This window comes from Monodon monoceros, unplaced genomic scaffold (genome assembly GCF_005190385.1).
Source record: "Monodon monoceros isolate NGI ecotype Baffin Bay Population unplaced genomic scaffold, NGI_Narwhal_1 Super_Scaffold_3, whole genome shotgun sequence".
In the NCBI taxonomy this organism is placed as follows: Eukaryota; Metazoa; Chordata; class Mammalia; order Artiodactyla; family Monodontidae; genus Monodon; species Monodon monoceros.
Genome location: NW_021703780.1, coordinates 33,210,482 through 33,232,317, shown reverse-complemented (window position 1 = coordinate 33,232,317; position 21,836 = coordinate 33,210,482). Strand labels below are relative to the sequence as shown.

Genomic DNA, 21,836 nt, shown 5'->3' with positions numbered 1-21,836 from the left:
GACTATCCTTGACACTATTTTTAGGCTCTTTCTCCTTCTGCCTACTTTATTTATGGCAAGAATAATGTGCAGCTTCATCTTTCTCACAACTCACTCCTTCGCACCTTCATTTCATAGCAACTGTTTTCTCAAAGGTCTCTGCAATTTCCTCAGAGCTGAGTTCATCAGCCCTTTCTCAGTCCCCATCCACATCTATTCTGCCCCTGACACTGAACACACACTCACTCCTGCATTTTAGGCTACTGTTCTCTTCCTACGTCTGTAAATACACCTTCTCTGTTTTCATGTGTGTCTCTCTTCCTTGAAATATAGACTCTCCTTAAGATTCTGTTCTCAACTCTCTCTTGACGATTTCGTCTGTTCCTAGAACAGCAAGTATCATTTCTATTAATTAATGTATTTTAATTCTCACACTTTTAAAAAACCACTTTATTGAGATATAGTTGACATACCATAAAATTCACTCATTTAAACCACACAACTCAATAATTTTTAGTACAGAGTCCCATAAATACTTTTGCATATAAAATCTGTCCATTTCCTTACAGAGGCTTGGTCTCAGGTTGGATCTTCACATTCTGATACTCGCATTATGGTATACTACTGTTAATGCTATTTGCGGGATGAAGCTTCTGAATATGTTTTGCAATTGTTTGTTTGGTAGCAGTGATGTACTGAGCTATACACACTGAGATCATGTACTGAGTTATACATACTGTTTCATCCAAGTCTCCTGATGATCAAGACGTGTAAGATGACAGACAGGGGGTTAAGGAAATGCCATCTGTGGTACAAAGCTAAGCTAGCTGGCCTTCAAAGGATCAGACTTTTTGATTCATTAGCCTACTCTTGCCAAAGAGGTCTGTGCCTAAAACTTAACCCCTTTTCCAGGAGGATAGTGGACTGGGCGCAAGGGGGCCAAGGAAGACTGCTCATAAAAAATTCAGAGAAATTCTGAATACACTGGGAGCCTGTGCACGCACGTGTGCGTGCGCGCGCACACACACGCACACACACACACACACAGAAATGTTACCTGTGACTCTGTGTGGAGAAGTGGCAGCCGAGAGTGGAGATGACTAGTTTGGCTGTGTAAGGATTAAACAGGTCTGCTTCAGAGCTTAGTAATTTGTACCTGGTGATGCTTTTAGTATGATCTCCCTGACAAGCTAGTGTTAAGGCAAGGTCCAAACTAAAGGCTCCCTCTTCTACTCCACTGCCACATGGAAAAATTCTATTGCTACCGCTGAGAGAATCAGGGTTTACCCTTTAAATATCTGACCGCAGGAATTATGGTTTGTCCCTGCAGTATGCCTCCAAAACACTGCTCTCTACAGCAGCTGGGCAGTCATCATAAGTGTGTACATATGTGTATACATATGTCAAAGTGTACGTATAGGTCAAACTTCTAGAATTGTGCCCTTTAAATACATGCTGTTTATTGTATGTAAATTACATCTCAATACATTTGTTTAAAATTGCATAGACACACACGCACAGACACATATACACACACAAGTGAATAATATACCCCTAATGAAATAATGGATCTAGTCAGTAGCTCCAACCACTAGGTGAAAGCTGACAGGAAACTTTACAATGGATGGATAAGGCTGACAGCACCTGACTCCAGTGATCAATTTCACATTGAAAATAAGACAACCAGACATTATATGCTTCCCTGCTATGATGCAATAAGAGGTTCACAGCAGCATCACCTATAAAGTACTCTTGCTAAAAGAACTGAACCTGGGCTTCCCTGGTGGCGCACTGGTTAAGAACCCGCCTGCCAATGCAGGGAACACGGGTTCAAGCCCTGGTCCAGGAAAATCCCACATGCCGCAGAGCAACTAAGCCCGTGCACCACAACTACTGGGCCTGCGCTCTAGAGCCCACGAGCCACAACTACTGAGCCCACATGCCACAACTACTGAAGCCTGCGCACCTAGGGCCTGTGCTACGCAACAAGAAAAGCCACTGCAATGAGAAGCCCGTGCACCGCAACAAAGAGTAGCCCCTGCTCGCCACAACCAGAGAAAGCCCGCGTGCAGCAGCAAAGACCCAACGCAGCCAAAAATAAATAATAAATAAATTATTAAAAAAAACAAAACTGAACCAGAGTCCAATGAAGCCTTTGGATCTAACCAAGTTATAAGAAATGTGGGAGACAGGAACGTGCTACCACAAGGCTGCAATTAGCCAACGGACCAAATCAGAGTGTGGCAAATGCTACAGGATCAGTGATCTGGAGTCTTTAAGAAATAAATGACATGAAGAAAAAAGCGGGGGGATAGATTTGCTACAGATAAGAAACCTAAAAAGATATCAACCAAATGCAATGTGTGGTTCTTATTTAGATCCTGATTTGAACAAACCAAATATAAAAATATATTTTTGGGGAAACTGGGGGAAATGTTTTAAAATACTGTTTGCCTCTAGCTATACCACTATATTTTTTAACAGTTTCGTTGAGGTAGAATTGACATACAGTGAACTGCACATATTTAAAGTGTACAACTTGATACATTTTGCATATACTTGTGAAATCAACACAACCAAAATAATGAACACATTGATCACCCCCAAAAGTTTCATGCCCCTTTGTAATCCTTTCCCCCAGCCTCCCTCCCTTAAACCCCCAGTCCAAAACTGGAGAAATTTAAACACAGACTAGGACTCCCCTGGTGGCGCAGTGGTTAAGAATCCGCCTGCCAATGCAGGGGACACGGGTTCGATCCCTGGTCCGGGAAGATCCCACATGCCACGGAGCAACTAAGCCCATGTGCCACAACTACTGAGCCCATGTGCTGCAACTACTGAAGCCCGCACGCCTAGAGCCCGTGCTCCGCAACGAGAAGCCACTGCAATGAGAAGCCTGCGCACCGCAACAAAGAGCAGCCCCCGCTCGCTGCAACTAGAGAAAGTCCACGCACAGCAACAAAGACCCAATGCAGCCAAAAAAATAAACACAGACTAAGTATTAGCTAATATTAATAATTATTAGTTTAATGTGACAATAGTACTGTGGCTGTATTTTTTCAGTCTTCATATGTTAGAGACACCTCTGAAGTATTTATAGGTGAAATATTACGATGCATGGAATTTGCTTTAAAATACTCTAGAAGCAGAAAGATAGATGAAACAAGATTGTCAAAACGTTCATAATTGTTGAAGCTGATTGATGGGCACATGGAGTTCATTACACTATTCCCTTTATTTTTGTGTATGCTTGAAAAGTTCCAAAAAAATTTTTTTTAAGACAAAAAGCAAACAATATACTCTCTGATAGCAAAAGAAAACCTTGAGATATGAACCATTCATAAATTAGACAAATCATCTCTGTCATTTTACCATCATATCTAGTCTTACCTTGAGATGCACCCTCCCTACCCCTCAAGACACACCCAACCAAAGCAGTGCAGTTTTTCTTGGCAGTGTTAGTCACAGAGATTGCTTGCATAGTCCTTTGGTCTGGGCCTCAAGTATACCCTTTAGACTCAGGTAGCAACTTCTTTGCAGCCCCCCAAACTTTCTTTCAAAAACTTCACCAGAATTTTGCCCACAAAAATTTCCTGAGGATGTTTCTCTTTTGGGGGCACAAAGCCACTTTAGTTGATCTGTTGAAATGTTCGTGCTTAGTGTAATGTTTTCTCTCTTTCTGAAACTTCCTCCTTTATTGGGAAGGAAAATCTCTTTTTTTTTTGTGGCAATTCTGCTTCTTCCTCACTAACTCTGATTATCCAGGTGGCAAGGAGCTCATCCTATGCCTTTCTGAATTTCACTGTAGTCACAGCAAAAAACAGTAGCACAAAAATTATATTAAAAAAAAAATTTCTGGGGCTTCCCTGGTGGCGCAGTGGTTGAGAGTCCGCCTGCCGACGCAGGGGACGTGGGTTCGTGCCCCCGGTCCGGGAGGATCCCACATGCCGCGGAGCGGCTGGGCCCCTGAGCTATGGCCGCTGAGCCTGCACGTCCGGAGCCTGTGCTCCGCAACGGGAGAGGCCACAACAGTGAGAGGGCCGCGTACCGCAAAAAAAAAAAAAAAATTTCTGTTTCTCTGACTCCAGTCAGATAAAGGTTACTCCCAGTCCATGTGATGTCTGGGGAAGCGAAATTTGGCCACAAAGATCCAATACAATATTCACAAACATCAACCAACAGGTTGTTTTCAGCTGAGACTTTGGAATATATTTTCTCATAGAAGCAATGCTACAAATAGCACTTGGTCCAGTTAAAAAGCTACTGAGCCCATCATGTATCCTTGGTGTCGTACCAGAATACTAGTGCTACCACTATGGAAGCTAACTATCAAATGCATTATTCTGAGAAAATTAATGCAAAGTTTCAACTTAAAATGCCAAGAACTGCTTTCCCAGCTGCAGCCCAGGCAGTGAAATTGGGAATCTCCCTCCTCCCGCTTTCCCCACATGGCTAAAGAGGGCTTTCCACACATGGCCATTTGTATGGAAGACACATATATATGTTAGGAACTGCCTGCAGAGGAAAAGAAGGAACAATTTCTGTGGACAGAAAATAAATCTGACTAGAATTTACAAATGGATCGTCAGGATTAGTTGGTGATTTCAGTGGCTGCTCTAAGGAAAGGAAACCCCATCTTCCTGATGTCCTATTTCTTAAAAGGATAGTAGTATATTTAATCCTGTGCCTTCCCCAATAATATACCAAAGCACATCTGTCAGGATGGAGGTCCATCATCTTTTGCATAAATGGAGACACAACTTTTAAAAAAATGTATGTATGTATTTATTTATTTTTGGCTGTGTTGGGTCTTTGATGCTGCGCCTGGGCTTTCTCTAGTTGCGGCGAGTGGGGGCTACTCTTCATCGCGGGGCGCGGGCTTCTCATTGGAGTGGTTTCTCTTGTTGCGGAGCTCGGGCTCTAGGCGCACGGGCTTCGGTAGTTGTGGCATGCGGGCTCAGTAGTTGTGGCTCGCAGGCTCTAGAGCACAGGTTCAGCACAGGCTTAGTTGCTCTGCGGTATGTGGGATCTTCCCGGAGCAGGGCTTGAACCCATGTCCCCTGCATTGGCAGGTGGATCCTTAACCACTGCGCCACCAGGGAAGTCCCAAGACACAACTTTTCAGCACTTTATTTCAAGAGCAAAGAAGATAGATGTCCAAAGAGAAGGGGCCAAATACAAAGCGGTATTTGTCACATACATACAAAAGGAGAAAACCTGAAGCTACAAAGAAAACACTGAGGCGCTTTAATTGAGAACAGGTTAGATAAATTATAAATTGGCCATATAACTGAAACCACCTGTAGTTTTTTGTTTTGTTTTCTGAAGAGGCAGGCCTCTGTGTACAACAATTCAAAATACAGTATGTGAAAAAGAAAAGGGGTAGAATAGTGTATATAATATGCATCAAGACTAAAAAAACTACACATGCAGAATCTCTCTCTCATATGCGATTAAGAAGATAAACAAGAAACGGGTAACACCACATGCCCTGTAGTGGCAAACAGGGGGTGGAGATGGAAACGAGAGAGTCATCAACATTTGTACCTTTTGGGGAAAAAAAATCATGTATTATCTATTTTCAAAAAGGATACAGCACTGAGGAAACTGTTTCAATAATCTTAAAAATTCAGGCATCAGCAGGATGGCTGAAGATAAGTGCAGGGCATATACGATTTACTATATGCTTTTATTAGAAAATAAGATTTAGGGACAGGCAGTCTGATGATATTTATGGCACATGGAGAACCCAAGGAATTATATTCTAGTAGCACTAATCACTGCAAAAAGAACCCCCCACTTGTTTTTCCACAAGCTTATGACCAGCAAAGTGCAGACCTCTTTGGCTTATTGCAGAGGGGCTTATATAGCACAGCCTCAGTCGGTCGTGTCAATCATTTGAAATTTCATATCAGCCAAGGTACCAAGGTAATTTCTACTCCGCTTCCCCAGAGGCCACTACCGAAAATTGTCAGTAGAAGGGAATCCTGTAAGCAGACCCTTCCAACTCTCAAGAGATCTTCATTTCCTTCATGGACAGCTCCTAACACTATTCCAGTGTACTGGGCAGCAAAATCTCTCTCTCAACACACAACCAACCTCTCTGAAGGAGCGTGGGTGTGAGAGTGTGGGTGTGTTTTGGGATGGTGAAGGCAATCAGCTGAATGATGGAGGACCCCCCCACACACAAATCATTCCAAGTATAAAAGTATACTATAAGCCTCAGTTCCTCAAATCTATAAAACCGGGGAACAATAATACCTACTTCAAAGAATTGTTCTGAGGGAGACTCAAATGAGATGGCCACGTAACTGCGTTCTGAAAGTGACTGACTCTAAACAAAGTACTGGCTGACTTGGCCACCTTGTCACTCATTCCCAAAAAGTTATTTTTGCTTCCACAGGGCTTAGAGTCAGGCTGACTAATTGAGCAGCTTACAGTAACTATCTGGTCTTGACTTTACCCAGATAGTTTCATCTAATAAGGTCTTCAGACTAAAATATTCTTAAATGAGAAATTAGAGGATACTTTTATATTAAAAATGAGAAAAATCACTATCTTTCCAAAACAAATTAAAAGGTTTTATTATTTATTATCTATTTTTCTTAGGTCTTTAAAAATTGTGTTTAATAGCAACACAGAGCAAGGCTAGTAAAAGTCCAATTAAGATGCTAAAAACAAACGCAGAGCACCATAAAATGCTGTTGAATTAAAGAAGCAGAATCAGGCTCAGCTCACACTCGCCAACAGGGGTATGCCCATTGAAGACTTACAGGTCCAACAGAATGTGCTGCGTGGCAAAAATATAAAAGGGGCCTTCTTTCAAATAAGGCATAGAAGGCATTTCAAAGACGTGAACTGTGCATGAACCCTCATCTCTCCTTAAGAATAAAGCAGAAGTACTTCTGGGAACTCAACTATAGTGAGCTGGCACAAGAGAATAGAAGGCCAGTGCACACCCAGGCAGCAAACTTCATGTAGTTTAAATCCCACAAGTCCCAGCCACTTCTCCTATTTTAAAGATATCAGCCTCCTGGCCTGCCAGTGAGTCCCACCACTTGGATTAAGGGACTGACACTCTCATTAAAGGCAAACAGAGAATCTTATAAGGGAAACACATAAAGCCAATCAACTGCTAATAATTAAGCGTAGATTAATTTACCATAGCAGGAAGCAGAAAGCTGGGTGCTAAGGGGCAGGATACTGCATAGCTAAATGCAGTGAGGAAGAAACTAAAGAGGGAAAGAAAAGTATGAATCACTGACTGAGACCCTGTAGAAGGGAGACTTGAGCCTTAAGGAGTATTGGACAGCAAGGAGGGAGATCCCTAAAAAATGGTATGAGAACAAAAAAATAAGCCTCACTGACTTCATCATTTTTTTCCTGCATCCTTCCCATGTTGCCTGTGGTAACTGTGCTGAACGTTGTCCATACCTATCAAGTTATAATATCAGTGAGGTATAATGAAACAAGGTAAATACGTGATTCATTACGTGTAGCTTTAAATACATATGAATAACTAGAAAAGTAATTATTCTAAAGTTAAATCTTTTGTTTCTGAACATGCGCTTCTGAGTCTGACATCTCAGTAAATTTCAGTTTGTTATTTTTAAGTTACTGGTCACTAACAGCCTATAGCCAACGGTAAAGTCCCCATCAAATCACCCAACTCCACTACAGCCAATTTATCAAAACATATACATTATCACTATACCTATCACTCACACAAGAACTTACCAGAATTAATAAGAACTAAACTGCTTTGAAGGAACTATCAGGAAAAAAAATCATATCTAATATTGGCAGAAGCAAAATAATAAACATTACATATTCCAAGAGACCAATCAACAGACTTCTAAGGGACCACTTAATACTACTTATTCTAAGAGGCCAGCTTATGAGTCTGCCAGTAAAGGAAATATCTCATAGAATTGTTCCAGATATGACCTAGACTTTAGTGGAAAGTGGGGCAGAACCCATTAAGGTGCTGATGTCATTGAACAGGTTTAAGAAATGAGGAATCCTCACTTTGTGTCCGTACATGTCAATGACATAGAATGTCTCTAAAACTGCAGATGAGGCTTTATCTTCTGAGAATGAAGTTCAAAAGAAGAAAAATGTAGTGGACGCAATAATCCATCTGTTAAAAACACCAAAATCCTGAGGTCTGAGTGACTGCAGAGTTCTGGGGACCCCCAAACCCATTTATGAAAAGCGCATGGTTAACATCATACTCAATGATGAAAACTGAAAGCTTTTCCTCTAAGATCAGGAACAAGGCAAGGATGCCTGCTCTCACCACTTCCATTTAACATAGTATTAAAAGTCCTAGCCAGAGCAAGTAGGCAAGAAAAAAATCAAAAGGCATCTAAACCAGAAAAGAAGAAGTAAAATGACCTCTGTTCATAGATGACATGATCTTATATGTAGAAAACTCTAAAGGTTACAAACACACACACACACACATATACACACACACACACACACACACACAAACACACAGAACTAATAAATTCAGCAAAGTTGTAGTACACAAAAGCAACATACAAAAGTCAGTGTGTTCCTATACACTAACAATGAAATCTGAAAAGGAAATTAAGAAAACAATTCCATTTACAATGGAATAAAAAAGAATAAATACTTGGGAATAAACCTTACCAAGGAGGTAAAAGACTTATATACTGAAAATCACAAAACATTGCTGAAAGAAATTACAGAAAACACAAATACATGAAAAGACATCTCATGTTCATGGATTGGAAAACTTAACGTTGTTAAGATGTCTATACTACCCAAAATGATCTACAGGTTCAGTGAAATCCCTATCAAAATTCCAATGGCATTTTTTGCAGAAATAGGAAAATACACCCTAAAATTCATATGGAATCTCAAGGGACTCCAAAGAGCGAAAACAATTTTGAAAAAAAACACAGTTAGAAGAACACACTCATATTTTCCGATTTCAAAACCTACCACAAAGCTATAGTACAAAACAGTATGGTACTGGCATAAAGACAAATAGACAAATGGAATAGAACAGACAGTCCTGAAATAAACTCTTATGTATATGGTCAAATGAACTTTAGCAAGGGTGCCAAGACCACTCAGTGAAGAACTGTCTCTTCAACAAATGGTGTTGGGAAAACTGATATCCACATGTAAAGGAATGAAGCTGGACCCTTAACTTACACCATATACAAAAGTTAACCCAAAATGGATTAAAGACCTGACCACAAGACCTAAAACTATATAATTCCTAGAAGAAAACATAGGGGAAAATCTTCATGACATTGGACTTTGCAATGATTTCTTGGATATTATACCAAAAACACAGGCAACAAAAGCAAAAATAGAGAGGTAGACTATATCAAACTTAAAAACTTTTGTGCATCAAAGGACACAATCAACAGAGTGAAAGGCAACCTACAGAGTGGGAAAAAATATTTTCAAATGTATCTCATAAGGGGTTAATATCCAGAATATATAAAGAACTTCTACAACTCAACAACAAAAAAATCAAATAACCCAATTAAAAAATGGGAAAGGACCTGAACAGACATTTCTCCAAAGATGATATATAAAATGGCCAACATGCATTGAAAAGATGCTCAACATCACTAATCACCAGAGAAATGCCCATCAATGGATGAATAAACAAACTGGTATATACACACACACACACACACACACACACACACACAATGGAATATTATTCAGCCTTAAAAAGGAAGGAATTCTGACACATGCTATAACATGGATGAACCTTAAGGACATTATGCTAAATGAAATATGCCAGTCACAAAAAAAGACAAACACTGTATGATTCCATTTACATGAGGTATCTAAAATAGTCAAATTCCTAGAAACATAAAGTACAATGGTGGTTACCAGTAACTGGGGAGAGGAGAAAAAGGGTATAGAGTTTTAGATTTACAAGATGAAAAAGTACTGGAGATCTGTTTTACAACAATGTCAATATACTCAACACTACTGAATTGTACACTTAAAAATGGTTAAAATGGTATTTTTTTTACCACATTTTTACCAAAACTGGTTAAGATGTTAATTTTACATGTCTTTTCCTTTTTTTTTTTTTTTAAAGAAAAAGCATTAAAACATTTGTTCAGCACAAATGAGACCTGTGATCTCAGCATTTTCAATCTCACATGGAAGATGAGAAATAAACACAGAGAACCTGAGTAGGTAATGGCCTCTTATTAGGCTGCCAAAGCAAACACACTAAAAGCTTTACTAAGAAGCAAGGTAAACTACAGTTCAGCTAGTATTTTCCTGAATGTGCTTCCAACTGATATGACTGATGCAATCACTTGGGAGTTCATTCTATCCCAAGGTAATTCCTCCTAACCCAAACAGGATCTAAACCCACCAGTCCAGATGAAGGCATTCCCCAACTACTCTTCAGACCCATAATTCCACTGGCCAGGGTAAGATTCCTATCTGTTTTGTTCTTGGGAAACACTGTTCTTTGCTAAGATATTGTATCTCTCCATGTTCTTGGTGTTAAGTGCCCTTTCTCTTACGGCGATGATAACAGATAGTAGTTTGGGTTGGCATACATGTGTGTATGCAAGTGTGTATTTTGTTTGTTTTTGTTTTTTTTGCGGTACGCGGGCCTCTCACTGCTGTGGCCTCTCCCGTTACGGAGCACAGGCTCCGGACGCGCAGGCTCAGCGGCCATGGCTCAGGGGCCCAGCCGCTCCGCGGCATGTGGGATCTTCCCGGACCAGGGCACGAACCCGTGTCCCCTGCATCGGCAGGCGGACTCTCAACCACTGTGCCACCAGGGAAGCCCTGCAAGTGTGTATTTTATAGATCTATGAAATTAAAAAAAAAAAATCTGGGAACCACTGTTTTAGATAAAGTCCTCTTGGACCAAAGCTTTGGAGAGTCTTTTAACCTTATGAATCTATGATTCTAAAGGTCACAGTCCTCAGGACTTCCCTGGTGGCACAGTGGATAAGACTCCACGCTCCCAATGCAGGGGACCCAGGTTTGATCCCTCGTCAGGGAACCAGATCCCACATGCATGCTGCAACTAAGAGTTTGCATGCCGCAACTAAGAAGCCCATGTGCCGCAACTAAGGAGCCCACGAGCCGCAAATAAGGAGTCTGCCTGCTGCAACTAAGACCTGGCTCAACCAAATAAATAGATAAATATTTTTAAAAAATAAAAATAAATGTCACAGTCCTCTAGAGAAGGGTTTCTCATGGTAATTGCCAACACTGGTGTTGGCTCTTGGCTACAGTTTTCTTTTGCATAGCATTATTTCCTTATTAAAAGTACTTCTATTATTTTATTTTCTGCTTCTTATAACTCTGTAAAATAGTTATGGTACATATTTTTAATGTGTCATTTACAAATAAACTGAGAGGCAGTATAGCATAGTGTGATTAAAAGTTCAAGCCAAGCTGCTGGGTTTGGACTTCTAGCTCTGTCCTTATTAGTTATATATGGTCTTGGGAAAACAATCTCTCTGGGCCTCAGTTTCCTTATCTGTAATATGGGGACAATAATAGTTTTTACATCATAGCGTTGTTGTGAAAATTAAATGAGTTAACATATGTAAAATGCTTAGAGCAATGCCCGGCACAAGTCAGAGCTCAAGAAATGATAGTCATTATGTAAAGTGATCCTGTGACTTGCTCCACATCACACACTGACACTGCCAACAAAGTTAGGATTATGACGAGGATTATGCTCTCTGCTGAGATCCTTCAACCTGACCCACACAAACTCTTCTTCCCATTGGTCCCATATTATAAAGGTAATGTACAGGTATTTTGGGGCAAATTATTACTCTGGGCTCTTCTCAGTCACCTTACATTAGGTTCCTGGGCCCAATTCAACATGTGTGCGTATGGAGGCTTCCCCACACCAACAGGCAATTCCTGGATGCCATCAGGGTGCCTCAGAATTCAACTCAATTCTGACACTACCCAGAGATAGAATCAGATTCCACAGCTCAGTCCTACAAAACCACCTCTGCTTCAGACACCAGTCGCAAGCCCAGTTTGTTACCTGTGCTTCTGACCAACTGGCTATAAACTAGAGGTTCCCATGACTCCCCCTTTGGGTTCAATTAATTTGCTAGAATGGCTCACAGAACTTAGGAAAACCTGTTTACTAACTAGATTACCAATTTATCACAAAGAATACGAATCAACAACCAGACAAAGAGATACACAGGGTGAGGTCCCGAACAAAGGGACCTCTGTTCCCATGGAGCTGGGGGCCCAGCACAGTGGCACATGGAAGCATTCTGGTTCCCCAACGTGGAAGCTCTCTGAACCTCATCCTTTTGGGTTTTTATGGAGGCTTCATTACATAGGCACAGTTGATTAAATCATTGACCACTGGGGGTTGATTCAACCTCCAGCCCTATTCCCAACCCCAGAGGTCAGGGGGCAAAACTAAAAGTTCCCACCCTCTAATCACACAGTTGGCTTCATTGGCAACCAGCTCCCATCCTTAGGTGCTTTCCAAAAGTCACCTCATTAACATAACCAAGGACACCTTTATCATTCAGTACTTAGGAAAGTCCATGGGTTTTGGAGGTTGTGAGCCAGGAACTGTGGACAAAGAGCAAATATATATGAGAAATATATTTTGGTCATCTGAATGATCAAATATTATTTCTTATAAAACACAATATGGCACACCTCTACAAGCAGAATCCGACTGTTGAGTCCCTCACAATCTGACCCTGCCATTTTAATGCTGCAGGTTTGTTTACACTTTAAAACTGCCTTCTTTCAGACATTTTTCAGATGGAAAACGTTTGCACAACTCGAAACTTGACGCACTTAACGCTTTAAGAACTTGTAATATTAATAAGCTCTACCACTTTCAGTAGCCTCTCTCTCAAGCATGCTTTCTGAAATGCTCAGCTTTGCATTCCCAAGTAGCTGCTGTGTGATGAGCTAAACAGAGATAACCCAAGCAGAATAGGAAAAAGAAACACTTTGAAGACACACTAAAGCAAGACTTAAAATGATACAGCACCACTGGGGACTCAGAGAAATCACAGTGGCAGATAAACCTAGGGAGCATTGATGAGCACCTGGAGTATTTCTTTCTGAAGAGAGGATGGCAGGTGCACACAGTGCCAAACTCAGCACATGGAGGCTGCAGCTGCAAATCACAGGCCAGCGTGCACAGCTGGTGGGGACCCGCTGGCTAGATGGTAATTATTGGTCAGTCATCTTCAGCTACAAAGGCTAAGGTGTAGCTCATTACATCTGTATTCTTCAACCGGTTATTTATCTCGGTGCTAAGGTGACAGTTAGCCTAGGGGCATGTTTACCCATCTGCCTAAAAAATAAAAATAGAAAGAATCATACACAAAGGGCTTAATAAAATTTGTATTGAGTCCTATGATAGATTACCTCTTCTCAATCATCTTTGTACCTTACTATAGAAAAGTCCCTTAAAATCTGAGAGCAAAGTTAGATAAGTTTTTATGAAGTCTGAAAGTAGGGGTTGGTCTTTTTGTTTGTTTGCTTTTACCCTGAGCAGCCACTCTTCCTCGATAGAGCCATGCGCTTCAGGAGAAGCACTAGGTCCAGCGGTGGGTCCTGTGAGGTCTCAGCCAGTTTGTGCATGGCACCCCCTGGCAATGGTCACAAGTCCAGCAGTGGGCATGTGGCCTAGGCTTGCCAATCAAATCGAAGGGAAGGGATAATCCATGTGTAGGGGAGAGGTATTATCTTAGTGTTGGCATCTATTGGTTATCTTTTCCCCATTAGTTGAGTTTTCCTGGTTTCTTGTAGGTTGAATCATTTTGTACTGTATCCTGCACATTTTTAATACTACGAGATCATGAGTCTTGCTTAAATCCTGAGGAAAATGTTAATATTTGTTTTGGCCAGCAATCAACCTGCTTGGATTCAAATCACAAGTCCCAACCAACCCTTCTGTGAGGTATGGTTTAAGTATCAGTTCCACAGTCAAGCCTTTGCAGAGGTATTAGGATCTGTCTGGCATGAGCGCTACCCAGTGGCCAGTCTAGGCCCTGGACAGAGATTTATCTCATAGTCGATTCTAATAGTTTTTGGTATGCTGTTCAGGATCAGATCCATGCATGTGCTGTTGAGGGGTGGACCCAGGAGTTCACAAATAATTCTACGGGGTTGCTTTCCTGAGCTCCTCCTTCTCCACTGTCTCCCAGGTACTTTTCAGTTCCTTGGAGCTTCCCTTTCTGTCTTCTAGCCAGAAAGCTGAGGCTTTTGTTATCCCATTCTCTCACATATTTTGGGGGCTAGGCAACAGGAAGACAAAGAGAAAGAAAAAAACTGAGGGATCCTTTTAGGACTATAGCTTCTCCAACTGGAGAGGAATGTTCCCTCCCTAAGAGTTTTAGGCATCTGTGGCTCTCTGCTGCTGTCACTGCCAGCACCAACATCACGAGATTGCCTGGCGGCTGGGGCCTGAGAGAAGGGAGGGAAATTTCTTAAAGGAGGAAGTTTCTATCCCTCTTTCTCTGAGTGTTAGAAGAGTGTTCTCCTCTCCCACTCAAGTCAAAACTGGAGGGTTTCTCCTGGAGCTCTCTCTGTCCATGCCTGGTGCCCACATCCAGGTGTGGGCTGCACTCCGTCCAGGCCAGGGGACACTAATGGCGGTACTTCAAATCCTGGTCTTCTCTAATCCACCTGCTACCATTGACTTTTCAGAGTCCTCAAATTGCTGTTCCACGAGTTCTAACCAGGTTTTTAGCTGCATTCAGTGGGAGACACTGGGCCAAGTGTGCCTACTCTGTCTTATGCAGAAATGGAGCTCTCCAGAGGTAAATATTTTTAAACGTAGTAGTCATATATGATTATAATTGTGTCTTATAAAAGAATAGAAAATCCATAACTCCATAGATATTTTTTAGGGTGAGATTCAAGTAGGCTTTTAGGTTAAAAAAAAAAAAGTAATCTGGTTCACAGAAAAATATTAAGTAACTCTACAGATGTTACTGGAATGTGGTAAAAATCATGCAGTGGTATACAAATGTCAGAAGTTTGAGAAATACTTAGCTACAGGATAGAAGCCACTTTATTTTTAGAGCTACTTCTATATAGTTCTATTTTTATAATAGCATTATTATTTTTAATTATAAATAAATATAAACTACATATGAACCTGCTTATATTATTTGTTTTATTAACTGACCTTATAGTTTTGTCCTTCCGGCTATTATAGTCTACAGAATCCTGGGAAAGAACAAAGAGGGTCATTCAGGGACCTGTAAACAAAGCCTTCCTAGGGAAGATGGGCCTGAGGGATTCCCGAAGGACAGAAGGTAGAAGGGAGTGTTACACACAGATTAGGCCGTAAATGAAGAAGGCATGGATTCAGAAGTTACCTTCTTCTTTTAGAAGTTTGCCGAGGGAGCAGGTGTTGCTCCTAGCCTGGGTTTGGGCCCCAGGCCTCTTAGCCTGGATATTTGTACCTGAGCCCACCTGGCCAATGCTGTGGCCACCAGGATGTCTGGGAAATTCATGGGCATCAGGGAGGGCCATGGTGACAGATGATGGCAAGGAGCCATGCAATCTACCCCAACTCTTTCACAGCTTGACTGTACATTAATTCAACCTCCCTAACAAAGTCTTCCAAAATATGAATGGACTCTCCTGAGACCACATTCTCCTTCACTAATGTTTCACTTGACAAGGTCCTGCTAAGTGTTATCAGAAAATCTACCCAGTTTCACTATTACTATGACATCTGAGGCTGAAGAAAGTGATGAAACTGTCTAGACTATCCTCAAGTTTACATATAGTGAAAAGTACCCAGATGAGGCATCCCTCTAGGAAATATTCTCCCAGAAAAATCTAGAATGATGTCTCAGACATTAAAAAGAATTATTAGCATTACAGGCAGAAGAAAACCTTGGTATGGTGATGATCTCTACTTTAGTGACAGCTGTGCAAGAAAAATTAAATGAAATGGCAGATCAAATAAAAACTATAAGAGAAGAAGAAAAGAAACAAAAAGAAAAAGAAGTAGAAGCAGCTGAAAAGCAATTATTTCATGGCACTCCTGTTACAATTGAGAATTCCGTAAGCTGGAAGGCCAAGTTTGATGTAGAACTCTTGGAAATTAAAAATGTTAAAATAATCTTTAGGGACAATTTTTGGCCATTCACATTTTGCATGTCAGTTTCTTTTCCCATTAATATTCTAATGGTATTCCCAATCGTCTGTGTTTGGCAATGGCTGAAGTTGTGAGTGATACAAGAGACACCCAGCCGCTGAGCAGGAGTCTGATGGCCTCATTTGTTAACCTTCCAGCCATTATTAAACAACTCAATCTAATGAGCCAAGTAATCTCTTTCTGTATAAAAGTTTATTAAACAAATTATAGGGTCTTGGGTGCAACTCACCAGCCAATGAAAATCTCATGCATATATGAACATTTTTCTTCAAATAATAAAAAACAATTAGAATAAATTTAACATCAGTTGGTATTGAATTGTTTTAGAAGTTAAACTTTTTGACAAAAGTGGCACTAACTTTGAAAACAAAATAAGATTAAAACAACCACAACAAGGGTAACTGGATAGGCCCACCTTTATTGCTATATTGGGGTTCCAGGTAAGAGTTGAAAAATCCCAGACCATTTGGTGCCCTTAAAAAAAAAAAATCACAAAACGTCAAGCAGTTCCCACTCTATCCTCAGCACTTAGCCATTGAGAGACAGCAGTCCGTGTTCAAGCTCCACAGCAGCTACGCTACCATGAACTCTGAGACTCCCCTGAAGAGGGAGCTGTGACTATGGCAAAAGACTCAAAGGCTGGGATGGAAGCTCTGTGAGGGTAGAGGTTTTTTTGCTTTCATTTTGTTCACTGACTTATTTCCAGCCCTAGCCCCTAGAACAGGATTGGAACATCACAGATGCTCAATTAACACTGAAAAATAAAAGGCTGTCCTGAAAGGTCCCTTTGGTCCTCCCAAAGTTGGGAGCAACCGATACAAAGAACATTCTGAATTTGGTATATATCAGTGGGGTCACTGATTGGCAAGGTTGGACAGCCTTCCTCCTTAAAATCAAACCCTCCTTTCACCTTTAAATGCATATTTCCATAGCTCCTTATAATCTGGAACATACCCTCTAGCACAATTAAGAAAAAGGAACAGAATATTCACTTTTCTAGGCTGGGAGACACAGCCGCAACCAATCAGGATGTCACTAGAACCTACAAGGAGGTGCTGTGTGGCAGGCACAGTCCGCCCAGTCACTAGAGAGAGCACAGTGACTTTCTGGCCCACGTTGGGGTCATTGTAATGTTCTAATGTAGAGATAAACCTCAGTAATTCTCATTGTAAATCTAATGAGAAGAGTGGCCTTATTCTACATTTTTACAAATCTTTTTAGTGTCTGGAATAAGGAAGAGAGTCTGAATTCAGTTGATTGTACATCATGAAGTCTTTGGAAAACTCCACTGCATACTCATAAGCAAGTATGTTTTAATATTGTTATGAAAATAGCTTTGATTCCCAAAAGGGTCTCAGGGGCTCCTGGGCCACAATTTAAGACATTGTTGTAAAAGACTTTGCCTTCCAATGTGGGTTCCATCCCTGGTCGGGGAGCTAGGTTCCCACATGCCTCGCGGCCAACTCACGGTCAAAAAACCAAAACATAAAACAGAAGCAGTACTGTAATAAATTCAAAAAAGACTTTAAAAATGTTTCACATCAAAAAAAAAGAGATATGTACACTAAGAGTACACTAATGTTCATAACTCTGATGAACATTCAGAAGGGATTCTCAAACAAGGAAAGAGAGTTCAAGAAGATGGAGAGAGGAAAACATAACTACCTGTAGCCACACTTTACAGTAAAGCCAAAACATTTTATCAGCATACTCGCTGTTACTTTAAATGATGCTTACTCTTTGTACTTTACCATATTTCAACAGGAAATGAACTGTTATTTGAAGAAAAGAAAAGCCAGTATTTCTCTCTGACAAGACAAACCCCAGAACAAAAACCACGCAGTATAACCCCTTCCAGTTGCTATATAAATGTCGATTGTTAATTTACATTTACTTTTTAGACCATCACTTGTGACATTCTAATTATAAGACCTGTAAAGTCACCTTTCTCCTGCCTTTTCTTCTCTTCAACAACTTCCTGCTGACTGTCATTCAAACCAATCAGTTCCAACCTGCTGCACAGTTCAGTCTTCTGTCTGCATGTTTCTACCAATAGCAATTAAATGGTAATCTACAAATCAACTCAGTTCTAAAGATGTACTGTTCCTTAGCTAGATTCAGGTGATTTCTATCTACTACAAACAATTCATAAAGATGTAAAACAGTTGTATTCATTTAAGTATGGTCAAGAAAAAAATAATTATTTATGAATCTCACATCATCTCACATCATTATTTTTCCCAAATTTAAGAAGACACACGATTTCAAATTTTCCTTTCCACAAGCAAGCAGAAACAGTATTATGGTGACTTTTTCAGGCAATATTTGGCTTTATTATCTTATTATTTAAATCCACACCCACCTTAGCAAACCTAAGTTTACTACTAGGCCAGCACCCCACTGATCAACAGCACATGCTCTGGAGCAGAGGACCTGGGTTTGAATCCTGAAGCTGCACTTGCGACGTGACTGAGCAAGTTACTTAATCTGTGCCTCACTTTTCTCAGCTTTTAAAATGAAGATAAGAACAGCATCTGCCTCATAAGTGGATGACAGGATTAAATGAGATAATGAATAAATGAGTAAAGCACTTAAAACTCTGCCTAACACATAATAAATAGTCAATGTTAACTTCAGTTTTTATATATTTGTCTTCTAAAATAGTCACAGCAGGGACTTCCCTGGTGGTCCAGTGGTTATGAACCCACCTTCCAATGCAGGGGACGCAGGTTTGATCCCTGGTCGGAGTACTAAGATCCTACATGCCGTGGGGCAACTAAGCCCGTGTGCTGCAACTACAGAGCCCACGCGCTCTGGAGCCAGTGCACCACAACTAGAGAGAAGCCCGTGCACTGCAACAAAGAGCCCGTATGCCACAAAGAAAGATCCCGCATGTTGCAACTAAGACCTGACGCAACCAAAAATGAATAAATGAATGAATTTTTTTTTTTTAAAAAAGAAAGATAAAAACGTCACAGCAGACAGAATAGTCCATAATAAAGAGCCTCAGAACAATACAGGAGGAAAATATTAAAAAGAGATGGCTGTTTTAGTGTCCTTCCTTTTTTTAAAAAATAAATAAATTGGGGCTTCCCTGGTGGTGCAGTGGTTGAGAGTCTGACTGCCGATGCAGGGGACACGGGTTTGTGCTCCGGTCCGGGAGGATCCCACATGGCGCAGAGCGGCTGGGCCCGTGAGCCATGGCCGCTGAGCCTGCACGTCCGGAGCCTGTGCTCCACAATGGGAGAGGCCACAACAGTGAGGGGCCCGCATACCGCAAAAAAAAAAAAAAAATTTATTTATTTATGTCTGTGTTGGGTAGTTACTGTGCACAGGCTTTCTCTAGTTGCAGTGAGCGGGGGCTACTCTTCATTGCAGTGCGTGGGCTTCTCATTGTGGTGGCTTCTCTTGCTGTGGAGCATGGGCTCTAGGTGCACGGGCTTCAGTAGTTGTGGCATGCAGGTTCAGTAGTTGTGGCTCTCGGGCTTAGTTGTTCCGCGGCATGTGGGATCTTCCTGGACCAGGGCTCGAAACCACGTCCCCTGCACTGGCAGGCGGATTTTTAACCACTGATCCACCAGGGAAGTTCCCTTCCTTCTTAAAATAGGTAGTTGTCTGTATTACCTAAGAAAGTGCTGACAAGTCATAGAAAAGATAGCAAAGACATTTTCAAAACTGTTATGATTCTATGAAGGAAGAAAAAAGAAACTCAAGAAGACTTGTCCTTCAAAACAGATTAAAGGAATCTTTACAGAAAATGTGACATCACTATCTAGAAACAAGAGAATTGTGCATCCTTTTTGACATAGATATACTTTTATGGGTAAGATGAAACTATCATAGTCTGAAGACAGCTGTTTATTCATACATACCTGTAAGCATCATTTACACCGTAAGATATGCAGTAAGAGTTGAAGGTGTATAACACTATTCTCACACATAGTCTACCAGCATACTCTGAGAGAAATGAAGCTCAAAGCCAAAAAGAAAACATTCATGAAAAAATTTAAAAATCCTTGCCATCAGGGTTGACCTTATTCAAAATGGTTTAACTCTTGCAGTGTATCAGAAAAAAATTCATCTGTGGAAGGCTGGTACATAAAAATGCTAACTGGGATACATAAGAAAATTATAGCTAACATTTACTGAACACTCACTATGCTCTGGGCATTATTCCAAGTTTTTATATAGGTTAACTAATTAATCTTCAACATCACTATGACATAGGCATTTTATTGTCCCCACTTATACCCAAGGAATTGAGGCACAGAGAAATTAACCTGCCCAAACGTCAAGTTAATAATGGCTAGTCAGGGACTTCCCTGGTGGCACAGTGATTAAGAATCCGCCTGCCAATTCAGGGGACACAGGTTCGATCCCTGGTCCGGGAAGATTCCACATGCCGCGGAGCAACTAAGTCTTTGCGCCACAACTACTGAGCCTGCGCTCTAGAGCCCACGAGCCACAACTACTGAGCCCACGTGCCACAATTACTGAAGCCTGCTCGCCTAGAGCCCGTGCTCAGCAACAAGAGAAGCCACCGCAATGAGAAGCCCGTGCACTGCAACGAAGAGTAGCTCCCACTCGCTGCAACTAGAGAAAGCCCACGCGCACAGCAACGAAGACCCAACGCAGCCAAAAATAAATAAATATATTAAAAAAAGAAAAAAATAATGCCTAGTCAAAAACAGTCTGGCTCCTAAGCCCAAGTTTTTAACCAGCAGGCAAAGAAGACGACATAACATACACTTATATTATCTGGGAGTGGGGGCTAAGTTTCAGATAGGTTTTGGTTATCTATAATGTTTGAATTATTGACAATAAGCATGTATGGACTTATGTAATTTAAAATTTTTATATCTCATAAATTTAGTTACACCTTTTATTGGATTTTCTGTGGAATTCTATTTGATTATCACCTGACACACGATCTGCACTTGGCTAAATGAACAGGATCCCCAGGGTGAGCCTAACATCACAGCAGCTGGCAATATCTGGAGAGCGAGAAGGGGTTGCTAACACTCTTGAGAGATCATGACAGACATAGTCTCTATCCAACCACCAGTAAGCTTCAAGACCTACCCTAGACTTGTTTCAGTATAGGTGCTGGTCTCCAGGTCCCATCTTTTTCTTCAAATATAGCTGTGTCCCCTCTTAGCTTAAGTAATTCATAGCCCTCAGAAATTCACAAGGGTAAGAAAGGTGGTGAAAGCTCAGAATGGCAATAAAACAAAGATAGTGACTGATCACTGATCACTCACTCTAATAGTATACCAACCTTGGCCACCTATTACAGACTGATCATACATAATACTATCGTGAATAGTTTTCATGAATAACTTTTTATTATAGTTTTATTTCTTACTCATTAAACAAGTTTTTTCCATCTTCTTCCATATTATTCCACAGTCATTGGTTAGGTTTCCTCTTCTCTATTACCTACAGTGGAAAAAAAATCTGTAAGGTCGGGCTGATATATAGTAAGAGAAAAGCAATTTCATGAATTTTATTTATAAATTCTAAAACAGGATCAGTGTATTACAATGCCATTTAGTGAAATCCCCACAAGTCCTCAAAACTGAGGTAAAAGAGTAAAAAAAAAAATAGCTGTGATCTTTTTTTCAGCTAAGAGCAACCAGACAAGTCATTCATGAAGAGGCTGATGGAAGTACGAAAGGTTTACTTCCTGAGCGATGCA

General features: G+C 40.8%; 2 protein-coding genes across 3 annotated transcripts in view; both read right to left on the bottom strand.

The window, feature by feature from the left end:
• The window catches only part of MED20 (mediator complex subunit 20), a 64,516-nt gene that overhangs the window by 595 nt on the left and 42,085 nt on the right, over positions 1 to 21,836 (bottom strand). For both annotated transcript variants that reach the window (XR_003796795.1, XR_003796796.1), the window contains one exon: positions 21,504 to 21,577. The gene's annotated coding sequence lies outside the window, so the exon portion shown is untranslated. The remainder of the gene's footprint in view (positions 1 to 21,503; positions 21,578 to 21,836) is intronic.
• The window catches only part of USP49 (ubiquitin specific peptidase 49), a 62,067-nt gene that overhangs the window by 16,900 nt on the left and 23,331 nt on the right, over positions 1 to 21,836 (bottom strand). Inside the window, exon 2 of the mRNA XM_029243889.1 lies at positions 21,504 to 21,577. The gene's annotated coding sequence lies outside the window, so the exon portion shown is untranslated. The remainder of the gene's footprint in view (positions 1 to 21,503; positions 21,578 to 21,836) is intronic.